This window comes from Hemibagrus wyckioides, linkage group LG02 (genome assembly GCF_019097595.1).
Source record: "Hemibagrus wyckioides isolate EC202008001 linkage group LG02, SWU_Hwy_1.0, whole genome shotgun sequence".
Lineage (NCBI taxonomy): Eukaryota > Metazoa > Chordata > Actinopteri > Siluriformes > Bagridae > Hemibagrus > Hemibagrus wyckioides.
In genome coordinates this window covers 17,077,975-17,089,279 of record NC_080711.1, presented here as the reverse complement: position 1 = coordinate 17,089,279, position 11,305 = coordinate 17,077,975, and the positions used below count along the sequence as shown (strand labels likewise).

At 39.8% G+C, this 11,305-nt stretch overlaps 2 non-coding genes and 3 pseudogenes across 2 annotated transcripts; 3 read left to right on the top strand and 2 right to left on the bottom strand.

Annotated features, from left to right (window-relative positions):
- Positions 1-4,469: 4,469 nt before the first annotated feature.
- LOC131344781 (U5 spliceosomal RNA) lies at positions 4,470-4,584 on the bottom strand. The gene has a single exon (XR_009203385.1). It is a non-coding gene; the product is annotated as a U5 spliceosomal RNA (small nuclear RNA).
- A 959-nt stretch (positions 4,585-5,543) lies between these two features.
- LOC131344756 (U2 spliceosomal RNA) lies at positions 5,544-5,755 on the top strand (annotated as a pseudogene).
- A 2,177-nt stretch (positions 5,756-7,932) lies between these two features.
- On the top strand, positions 7,933-8,144 carry LOC131344763 (U2 spliceosomal RNA; annotated as a pseudogene).
- Positions 8,145-8,654: 510 nt separating this feature from the next.
- Positions 8,655-8,765, top strand: LOC131344792 (U5 spliceosomal RNA). Its single transcript, XR_009203387.1, has one exon. It is a non-coding gene; the product is annotated as a U5 spliceosomal RNA (small nuclear RNA).
- Positions 8,766-9,184: 419 nt separating this feature from the next.
- On the bottom strand, positions 9,185-9,344 carry LOC131344777 (U2 spliceosomal RNA; annotated as a pseudogene).
- Positions 9,345-11,305: the final 1,961 nt, after the last annotated feature.

Sequence of the window (11,305 nt, the reverse complement as noted above, 5' to 3'; positions counted from 1 at the left end):
TGTCTGAAAAACCGCTTTCCCTTGCTCGTAGAGCGCTGAGACTTGCGGAATCGCATTTTCAGCGCCAGAGAAGCACAATGCAGAGAGCACACCGCGCCGAAGCAGGAAACGAGCCAGTTCGATGAAAAATGATGAAAGATGACTTTGTTAAGTGAATTTTCATGGTATATAACTTTTTCCATGTTTCTTATGAATTTTTGAACTTTGATGAAAAAAATCATATTTCATATGAAAATTTATATTTTTTATGAGTTTCCTTTGTTTCTTATGAATTTTTTCATTTTAAAGTGACCAAGCACTTTTCATATCATAGTCGACCCCAAACATGTGAAAAAAGTCAAAGAAAACTGCCCAGTTCAGCTGCACACATTCGTTTGTCTGAAAAACCGCTTTCCCTTGCTCGTAGAGCGCTGAGACTTGCGGAATCGCATTTTCAGCGCCAGAGAAGCACAATGCAGAGAGCACACCGCGCCGAAGCAGGAAACGAGCCAGTTCGATGAAAAATGATGAAAGATGACTTTGTTAAGTGAATTTTCATGGTATATAACTTTTTCCATGTTTCTTATGAATTTTTGAACTTTGATGAAAAAAATCATATTTCATATGAAAATTTATATTTTTTATGAGTTTCCTTTGTTTCTTATGAATTTTTTCATTTTAAAGTGACCAAGCACTTTTCATATCATAGTCGACCCCAAACATGTGAAAAAAGTCAAAGAAAACTGCCCAGTTCAGCTGCACACATTCGTTTGTCTGAAAAACCGCTTTCCCTTGCTCGTAGAGCGCTGAGACTTGCGGAATCGCATTTTCAGCGCCAGAGAAGCACAATGCAGAGAGCACACCGCGCCGAAGCAGGAAACGAGCCAGTTCGATGAAAAATGATGAAAGATGACTTTGTTAAGTGAATTTTCATGGTATATAACTTTTTCCATGTTTATTATGACTTTTTGAACTTTGATGAAAAAAATCATATTTCATATGAAAATTTATATTTTTTATGAGTTTCCTTTGTTTCTTATGAATTTTTTCATTTTAAAGTGACCAAGCACTTTTCATATCATAGTCGACCCCAAACATGTGAAAAAAGTCAAAGAAAACTGCCCAGTTCAGCTGCACACATTCGTTTGTCTGAAAAACCGCTTTCCCTTGCTCGTAGAGCGCTGAGACTTGCGGAATCGCATTTTCAGCGCCAGAGAAGCACAATGCAGAGAGCACACCGCGCTGAGGCAGGAAACGAGCCAGTTCGATGAAAAATGATGAAAGATGACTTTGTTAAGTGAATTTTCATGGTATATAACTTTTTCCATGTTTCTTATGAATTTTTGAACTTTGATGAAAAAAATCATATTTCATATGAAAATTTATATTTTTTATGAGTTTCCTTTGTTTCTTATGAATTTTTTCATTTTAAAGTGACCAAGCACTTTTCATATCATAGTCGACCCCAAACATGTGAAAAATGTCAAAGAAAACTGCCCAGTTCAGCTGCACACATTCGTTTGTCTGAAAAACCGCTTTCTCTTGCTCGTAGAGCGCGGAGACTTGCGGAATCGCATTTTCAGCGCCAGAGAAGCACAATGCAGAGAGCACACCGCGCTGAGGCAGGAAACGAGCCAGTTCGATGAAAAATGATGAAAGTTGACTTTGTTAAGTGATTTTTCATGGAATTTAACTTTTTCCAAGTTTCTTATGAATTTTTGAACTTTGATGAAAAAAATCATATTTCATATGAAAATCCATATTTTTTATGACTTTCATTTGTTTCTTATGAATTTTTTCATTTTAAAGTGAACAAGCACTTTTCATATCATAGTCGACCCCAAACATGTGAAAAAAGTCAAAGAAAACTGCCCAGTTCAGCTGCACACATTCGTTTGTCTGAAAAACCGCTTTCCCTTGCTCGTAGAGCGCTGAGACTTGCGGAATCGCATTTTCAGCGCCAGAGAAGCACAATGCAGAGAGCACACCGCGCCGAAGCAGGAAACGAGCCAGTTCGATGAAAAATGATGAAAGATGACTTTGTTAAGTGAATTTTCATGGTATATAACTTTTTCCATGTTTCTTATGAATTTTTGAACTTTGATGAAAAAAATCATATTTCATATGAAAATTTATATTTTTTATGAGTTTCCTTTGTTTCTTATGAATTTTTTCATTTTAAAGTGACCAAGCACTTTTCATATCATAGTCGACCCCAAACATGTGAAAAAAGTCAAAGAAAACTGCCCAGTTCAGCTGCACACATTCGTTTGTCTGAAAAACCGCTTTCCCTTGCTCGTAGAGCGCTGAGACTTGCGGAATCGCATTTTCAGCGCCAGAGAAGCACAATGCAGAGAGCACACCGCGCCGAAGCAGGAAACGAGCCAGTTCGATGAAAAATGATGAAAGATGACTTTGTTAAGTGAATTTTCATGGTATATAACTTTTTCCATGTTTATTATGACTTTTTGAACTTTGATGAAAAAAATCATATTTCATATGAAAATTTATATTTTTTATGAGTTTCCTTTGTTTCTTATGAATTTTTTCATTTTAAAGTGACCAAGCACTTTTCATATCATAGTCGACCCCAAACATGTGAAAAAAGTCAAAGAAAACTGCCCAGTTCAGCTGCACACATTCGTTTGTCTGAAAAACCGCTTTCCCTTGCTCGTAGAGCGCTGAGACTTGCGGAATCGCATTTTCAGCGCCAGAGAAGCACAATGCAGAGAGCACACCGCGCCGAAGCAGGAAACGAGCCAGTTCGATGAAAAATGATGAAAGATGACTTTGTTAAGTGAATTTTCATGGTATATAACTTTTTCCATGTTTCTTATGAATTTTTGAACTTTGATGAAAAAAATCATATTTCATATGAAAATTTATATTTTTTATGAGTTTCCTTTGTTTCTTATGAATTTTTTCATTTTAAAGTGAACAAGCACTTTTCATATCATAGTCGACCCCAAACATGTGAAAAAAGTCAAAGAAAACTGCCCCATTCAGCTGCTCACCTTCGTTTGTCTGAAAAACCGCTTTCCCTTGCTCGTAGAGCGCGGAGACTTGCGGAATCGCATTTTCAGCGCCAGAGAAGCACAATGCAGAGAGCACACCGCGCTGAGGCAGGAAACGAGCCAGTTCGATGAAAAATGATGAAAGTTGACTTTGTTAAGTGATTTTTCATGGAATTTAACTTTTTCCAAGTTTCTTATGAATTTTTGAACTTTGATGAAAAAAATCATATTTCATATGAAAATCCATATTTTTTATGACTTTCATTTGTTTTTTATGAATTTTTTCATTTTAAAGTGAACAAGCACTTTTCATATCATAGTCGACCCCAAACATGTGAAAAAAGTCAAAGAAAACTGCCCCATTCAGCTGCAAAAAAGCGATTGCCTGAAAAACCGCTTTCCCTTGCTCGTAGAGCGCTGAGACTTGCGGAATCGCATTTTCAGCGCCAGAGAAGCACAATGCAGAGAGCACACCGCGCTGAGGCAGGAAACGAGCCAGTTCGATGAAAAATGATGAAAGTTGTCTTTGTTAAGTGAATTTTCATGGAATATCATGTTTTCCATGTTTTCATGAATTTTTAAACTCTGATGAAAAAAATCATATTTCATATGAAAATTCATATTTTTTATGACTTTCCTGTGTTAAAAATAAATTGTTGCATTTTAAAGTGAACAAGCACTTTTCATATCATAGTCGACCCCAAACATGTGAAAAAAGTCAAAGAAAACTGCCCCATTCAGCTGCACACATTCGTTTGTCTGAAAAACCGCTTTCCCTTGCTCGTAGAGCGCTGAGACTTGCGGAATCGCATTTTCAGCGCCAGAGAAGCACAATGCAGAGAGCACACCGCGCTGAGGCAGGAAACGAGCCAGTTCGATGAAAAGAGATGAAAGTAGACTTTGTTAAGTGAATTTTTAGGGAATATCACTTTTTCCATGTTTCTTATGAATTTTTGAACTTTGATGAAAAAAATCATATTTCATATGAAAATTCATATTTTTTATGAGTTTCCTTTGTTTCTTATGAATTTATTCATTTTAAAGTGACCAAGCACTTTTCATATCATAGTCGACCCCAAACGTGAAAAATGTCAAAGAAAACTGCCCCATTCATCTGCAGAAAAACGTTTGTCTGAAAAACAGCTTTCCCTTGCTCGTAGAACGCGTAATCTTCCGCCTACGAATCTTGCGGAATCGCATTTTCACCGCCACAGAAACACAATGCAAAGAGTACACTGCGCCGAGGCAGGAAACGAGCCAGGTCGATGAAAAATGATGTCTATGCTCCTTCTCAAACCCAGTCAAACCCCAAAACCAGACCAGAGAACACTTGATCTTAGCCAAAAGGCGAAGAAGCTGTAAACTTTTATCTCCTCTGCTTAACGGACAGCCTCAGGCCACACATATACTGGCATGCATAAAATCACATAAGCAAATAAGACCGAATTCCAACCCATTTAACATTGAAACATACGCAGCTTTAGCTGAGCAATGCTCATAAACATACATCAAACTCATTGATTTTCCTCTGCAGGGAAATCTTTAACAAAAGGCAAAAGATTCATGCGTGACTTAAGAGAAACCAGAGCTATTAAGAAAAAAAGCTGTGCAGCAGCAGGAAACCCTTGTCGGGGAAACACAATGCTCGATGAGGGTAAGGCCGGCCCCTTTCTTTTTTTCTTTCTTTCTTTTTTTTTATATCCTTTCCGTCACACTCGCCTTCTCAAAGTCAGACCAAGAAGTGCAAGGTGAATACAGTCACACCTCAAAGCCAGACCAGAGAACCCTTGATGTTAGCCAAAAGGCCGAGAAGCAATAAACTTTTATCTCTTCTGCTGAACGGACAGCCTCAGGCCACACCTATACCGGCATGCATAAAGTCCCACAACCAAATAAGACTCAACTCCTGGAAAGTACCCATTTAACATTGAAGCATACACAGCTTTGTCAGAGCAAAGCTCATGAAAATACATCAAGTTCATTGAAGTTCCTCACCACAGAAGTCTTTCATAAAGGGTGAAATATTTATGCATATCTTAAGAGAAACCAGAGCTATAAAGAAATAAAGGCTAGCAGCATCAGGAAACCCTTGTCGGAGAAACACAATGCTCTATGAGGGTAAGGCTGGCCCCTTTTTTCTTTTCTTTCTTTTTTTTTTATATCCTTTCCGTCACACTCGCCTTCTCAAAGGCAGACTAAGATGTGCAATGTGAATACAGTCACAGCCCAAAGCCAGACCAGAGAACACTTGATCTTAGCCAAAAGGCCGAGACATTTGTCTTTTTGACTTTTGACTTTTATCTCTTCTGCTGAACGGACAGCCTCAGGCCAAACCTATACAGGCATGCATAAAGTCACATAATGAAATTAGACCCAAGTACTGAAAACTACCCATTTAACATTGAAGCATACATAGCTTTGCCAGAGCATAGCTCACCAAAATACATCAAACTAATTGATTTTGTGTAGGATCATTTCTCAGGCTTTTTAGCTAGGATCTATTGTGTTCACTGGTCTGGCTTTTTGGCCTTGGTCTGGGTTCACGTTACAATCTTTAGTCTGGCCTTGAGAAGGCGAATGGTTAGGTATGGATATGTGAAGGATTTGGATTGAGAAAAAAAATCGGTTCTTATCAGTTTAATATCTGATACATTCTTTGTATTAATCAGATTTTTAGAGCTGGGACCCGGAAAAGGGGCTTGCTACATCCGCTCTGCAGATCGGCCTGGTATTGCAGTACTTCCAGGCTTGGTGCACCATTTTCTGATGTAAAATAAAAGAGAAAAAATTACTGACTTACTTACTTACTAAACAAATTATGTCTGCATTCAACCCGCCCTGTTCCCTAGCCAATCTTTGCCTCGTTCTGCTCACCACTGTCAGTTGTTGCTCGTCAACCTTTCCCCTCCCTTTTTTCCGCTCAACCCATAAAAGGGGCCGGCCTTACCCTCATAGAGCATTGTGTTTCTCCGACAAGGGATTCTGGGTACTGCTCGAATTTTTTTTTCCTTCATGGCTCTGTTTTCTCTTTAGTCACTCATGAATCGTTTGCCTTTTCAACACATTTCCAATCAGTCCCCAAAAAATGACAATCCTTCTCCCCATTGCTCCCTATCCCCCACCAAACACCCATATACCCTTACAATAGTAATTGGAACTAAAAAACCTGGACATTCTATGAAGGAAAACAGAGACGTCACACTTACACAATCGCAAAAACACACAACAAAAAGACAAACCTCAAATACAAATAAATAGTAAACAGACAACAAGAGGCTGAGGGAGTACAAGCCGAAGAAAAAAAAAAATCTTTTGCTTTTTACTAAAAATTTCCATGGAGAGGAACATCAATGACTTTGATGTATTGTTGTGAGTTTTGCTCTGGCAAGGCTGTGTATGCTTCAATGGTAAATGGGTAGATTCCAGGAGTTGGGTCTAGATAGAATGGGGTTTGTGTAGGATCGCTTCTCAGGCTTTTTTGCTAGGATCTATTGTGTTCACTGGACTGTCTTATTGGCCGTGGTCTGTGTTCACTGGTCTGTCTTATTGGCCGTGGTCTGTGTTCATGTTACAATACTTGGTCTGGCCTTGAGAAGACCTTAGTAAACCGACAAAGATTTAACCTTGACTTAAAAGAAACCAGAGCTTTATAAAAAAAAATTAAAAAAAAGAGGTGAGCAGCACCAGGAAACCCTTGTCGGAGAAACACAATGCTCAATGATGGTAAGGCCGGCCCCTTTTTTCTTTTCTTTCTTTTTTTTTATATCCTTTCCGTCACACTCGCCTTCTCAAAGGCAGACTAAGAAGTGCAATGTGAATACAGTCACAGCCCAAAGCAAGACCAGAGAACACTTGATCTTAGCCAAAAGGCCGAGAAGCAATAAACTTTTATCTCTTCTGCTGAACGGACAGCCTCAGGCCAAACCTATACAGGCATGCATAAAGTCACGTAATGAAATAAGACCCAAGTACTGGAAACTACCCATTTAACATTGAAGCATACATAGCTTTGCCAGAGCAAAGCTCACCAAAATACATCAAACTAATTGATTTTGTGTAGGATCATTTCTCTGGGTTCACGTTACAATCTTTAGTCTGGCCTTGAGAAGGCGAATGGTTAGGTATGGATATGTGAAGAATTTGGATCAGATTTTTAGAGCTGGGACCCGGAAAAGGGGCTTGCTACATCCGCTCTGCGGATCGGCCTGGTATTGCAGTACTTCCAGGCTTGGTGCACCATTTTCTGATGTAAAATGAAAGAGGAAAAACTTACTGACTTACTTTCTTACTTACTAAACAAATTATGTGTGCATTCAACCCGCCCTGTTCCCTAGCCTATCTTTGTCTCGTTCTGCTCACCACTGTCAGTTGTTGCTCGTCAACCTTTCCCCACCCTTTTTCCACTCAACTGAAAAAAGGGGCCGGCCTTACCCTCATCGAGCATTGTGTTTCTCCGACAAGGGTTTCCCTGTGCTGCTTTTTTTTTTTCTTTTCTTTCTTTTTCTTTCCCTATACCTCTAATTTCTATTCAGTCATGCATGAATCATGAATGTTTTGCTTTTTATTAAAGATTTAAGTGGAGGGGATAATCAATGAGTTTGATGTACTTTTGGGAGTTTTGCTCTTGTAAAGCTGTGTATGCTTCAATGTTAAATGGGTAGTTTCTAGTAGTTGGGTCTTATTAGGTTGTGTGACTTTATGCATGCCTGTATAGGTTTGGCCTGAGGCTGTCCGTTACGCAAAGGAGACAAAAGTTTATTGCTTCTTGCCCTTTGGGCTAAGATCAAGTGTTCTCTGATCTGGTTTTGAGCTTTGACTGGGTTAGAGAAGGAGAATAGATGGGATGGGGTTTGTGTAGGATCATTTCTCAGGCTTTTTAGCTAGGATCTATTGTGTTCAGTGGTCTGGTTTTTTGGCCTTGGTCTGGGTTCACGTCACAATCTTTAGTCTGGCCTTGAGAAGGCGAATGGTTAGGTATGGATATGTAAAGGATTTGGATTGAGAAAAAAAATCGGTTCTTATCAGTTTAATATCTGATACGTTCTCTATATTAATCAGATTTTTAGAGCTGGGACCCGGAAAAGGGGCTTGCTACATCCGCTCTGCGGATCGGCCTGGTATTGCGGTACTTCCAGGCTTGGTGCACCATTTTATGATGTAAAATGAAAGAGAAAAAATTACTGACTTACTTACTTACTTACTTACTAAACAAATTATGTCTGCATTCAACCCGCCCTGTTCCCTAGCCTATCTTTGCCTCGTTCTGCTCACCACTGTCAGTTGTTGCTCGTCAACCTTTCCCCACCCTTTTTCTGCTCAACCCAAAAAAGGGGCTGGCCTTACGCTCATCGAGCATTGTGTTTCTCCGACAAGGGTTTCCGGGTGCTGCGTGTTCTTTTTTCTTTACAGCTCTGGTTTCTTTTCAGTTATTCATGAATTGTTTACCTTTTCAACACATTTCTAATCAGTCCCCAAAAAATGACAATCCTTCTCTACATCGCTCCCTACCCGCCACCAACACCCATATACCCTTACATTAGCAATTGGAACTAAAAAAACCCCAGACATTCTATGAAGGAAAACAAAGACATCACACTTATGCAACAAAAAGACAAACCCCAAATACAAATAAATAGTAAACAGACAACAAGAGGCTGAGGGAGTACAAGCCGAAGAAAAAAAAAAAAATCTTTTGCCTTTTACTAAAGATTTCCGTGGAGAGGAACATCAATGACTTTCATGTATTGTTGTGAGTTTTGCTCTGGCAAGGCTGTGTATGCTTCAATGGTAAATGGGTAATTTCCAGCAGTTGGGTCTAGATGGAATGGGATTTGTGTACGATCGCGTCTCAGGCTTTTTCGCTAGGATCTATTGTGTTCACTGGTCTGTCTTATTGGCCGTGGTCTGTGTTCACGTTACAATACTTGGTCTGGCCTTGAGAAGACTAAAAGTAACAAAATTCTTTTTTTATCACTTTCCTATGTTTCTTATGAATTTTGGCAATTTAATGTAATTAATCACATTTCATATCATAGTTGACCCCAAACATGTGCAAAAAGGTTGACGAGCAACAACTGACAGCGGTGAGCAGAAGGAGGTGAAGATAGGCTAGGGAACAGGGCGGGGTGAATGCAGATATAATTTGGTAATTAAGTAAGTCAGTAATTTTGTCTCCTTCATTTTACATCAGTAAATGGTGTACCAAGACTGGGAGTATTGCAATACCAGGCCGATCCGCGGAGCGGCCGTATCAAGCCCTTTTTCCGGCTCCCAGCTCTAATTATCTGTTCAACAAAGAGGACGTATCAGTTATTAAACTGATAAGAACAGATTTTTTTTTTCAATCGAAATCCTACCCATATCCATACCTAACCATTCGCCTTCTCAAGGCCAGACTAAGGATTGTAACGTGAACCCAGACCAAGGCCAAAAAGCCAGACCAGTGAACACAATAGAGCCTAGCTAAAAAGCCTGAGAAGCGATCCTACACAAACCCAATTCCATCTATTCTCCTTCTCAAACCCAGTAAAAGCCCAAAACCAGACCAGAGAAAACTTGATCTTAGCCAAAATTCCAAGACGCAATAAACTTTTATCTTCTTTGCGTAACAGACAGCCTCAGGCCATACCTATACAGACATGCATAAAGTCACATAACCAAATAAGACCCAACTCCTGGAAACTACCCATTTAACATTGAAGCATACACAGCTTTACCAGAACAACACTCACAAAAATACAACATAGATGTTCTGCTCCACAGAAATCTTTAGTCAAAGGCAAAAGATTTATGTGTGACTTACAAGAAACGAGAGCTATAAAGAAAAAATGCCTAGCAGCACCGGGAAACCCTTGTCGGAGAAACACAATGCTCGATGAGTGTAAGGCCGGCCCCTTGGGTTGGTTGAGTGGAGAAAGGGTGGGGAAAGGTTGACGAGCAACAACTGACAGTGGTGAGCAGAAGATAGGCTAGGTAACAGGGCGGGTTGAATGCATATATAATTTGGTAAGTAAGTAAGTAAGTCAGTAAATCAGTAATTCAGTAATTTTTTCTCATTCATTTTACATCAGATAATGGTGCACCTAGTCTGGAAGTACTGCAGTACCAGACCCATCTGCGGAGCGGACGTAGCAAGCCCCTTTTCCGGCTCCCAGCTGGTTTGGGCTTTGACTGGGTTTGAGAACGAGAATAGATGGAATGGAGTTTGTGTAGGATCACTTCTCAGGCTTTTTAGCTAGGATCTATTGTGTTCACTGGTCTGGCTTTTTGGCCTTGGTCTGGGTTCACGTTACAATCCTTAGTCTGGCCTTGAGAAGGTGAATGGTTCGGTATGGATATGGGTAGGATTTGGATTGAAAAAAAATTCTGGTCTTATCAGTTTAATACCTGATATGTCCTCTATATTAAACAGATATTTAGAGCTAAGGGCTTGCTACATCCTCTCCGCCAAACAGCCTGGTATTGCAGTACTTCCAGGCTTGCTGCACCATTTTCTGATGTAAAATGAAGGGGAAAAAATTACTGATTTACTGACTTACTTACCAAATTATGTCTGCATTCAACCCGCTCTGTTCCCTAGCCTATCTTCCCCTCCTTCTGCTCACCACTGTCAGTTGTTGCTCGTCAACCTTTCCCCACCCTTTCTCAACTCAACCAACCCAAGAGGCCGGCCTTACCCTCATCGATTATTGTGTTTCTCCGATGGTTATTTGACTTTATGCATGCCTGTATAGGTTTGGCCTGAGGCTGTCCGCAAACCTTTGACTGGGTTTGAGAAGTAGAATAGATGGAATTGGGTTTGTGTAGGATCTCTTCTCAGGCTTTTTAGTTAGGATCTATTGTGTTCACTGGTCTGGCTTTTTGGCCTTGGTCTGGATTCACGTTACAATCCTTAGTCTGGCCTTGAGAATTCCAAAAATACCAAAATTCATATTTTTATCACTTTCCTATGTTTCTCATGAATTCTGGCATTTTAAAGTAATCAATCACATTTCATATCATAGTTGACCCCAAACGTGAAAAAAGTCAAAGAAAACTGCCCCATTCAGCTGCACACATTCGTTTGTCTGAAAAAACAAAGTAAGTAACAAACATGAAAAAGTTACACATTTTGAACTCTGATGTGTGTGTGTCTGTGTGCAGAGGAAGATATTAACCAGGTGGCTGTCAGTACCAGGAGCAACTCTACTCGTGGAATGCAAGAACATAGTATATCCTGTCTTTCTATGTGCTATAGCTCCTGTTATTGAAGTGAGATGTACCATTCTACAAAAGTTTCATACTGTTGGTCACGTATACATTTGGTTTAGGAT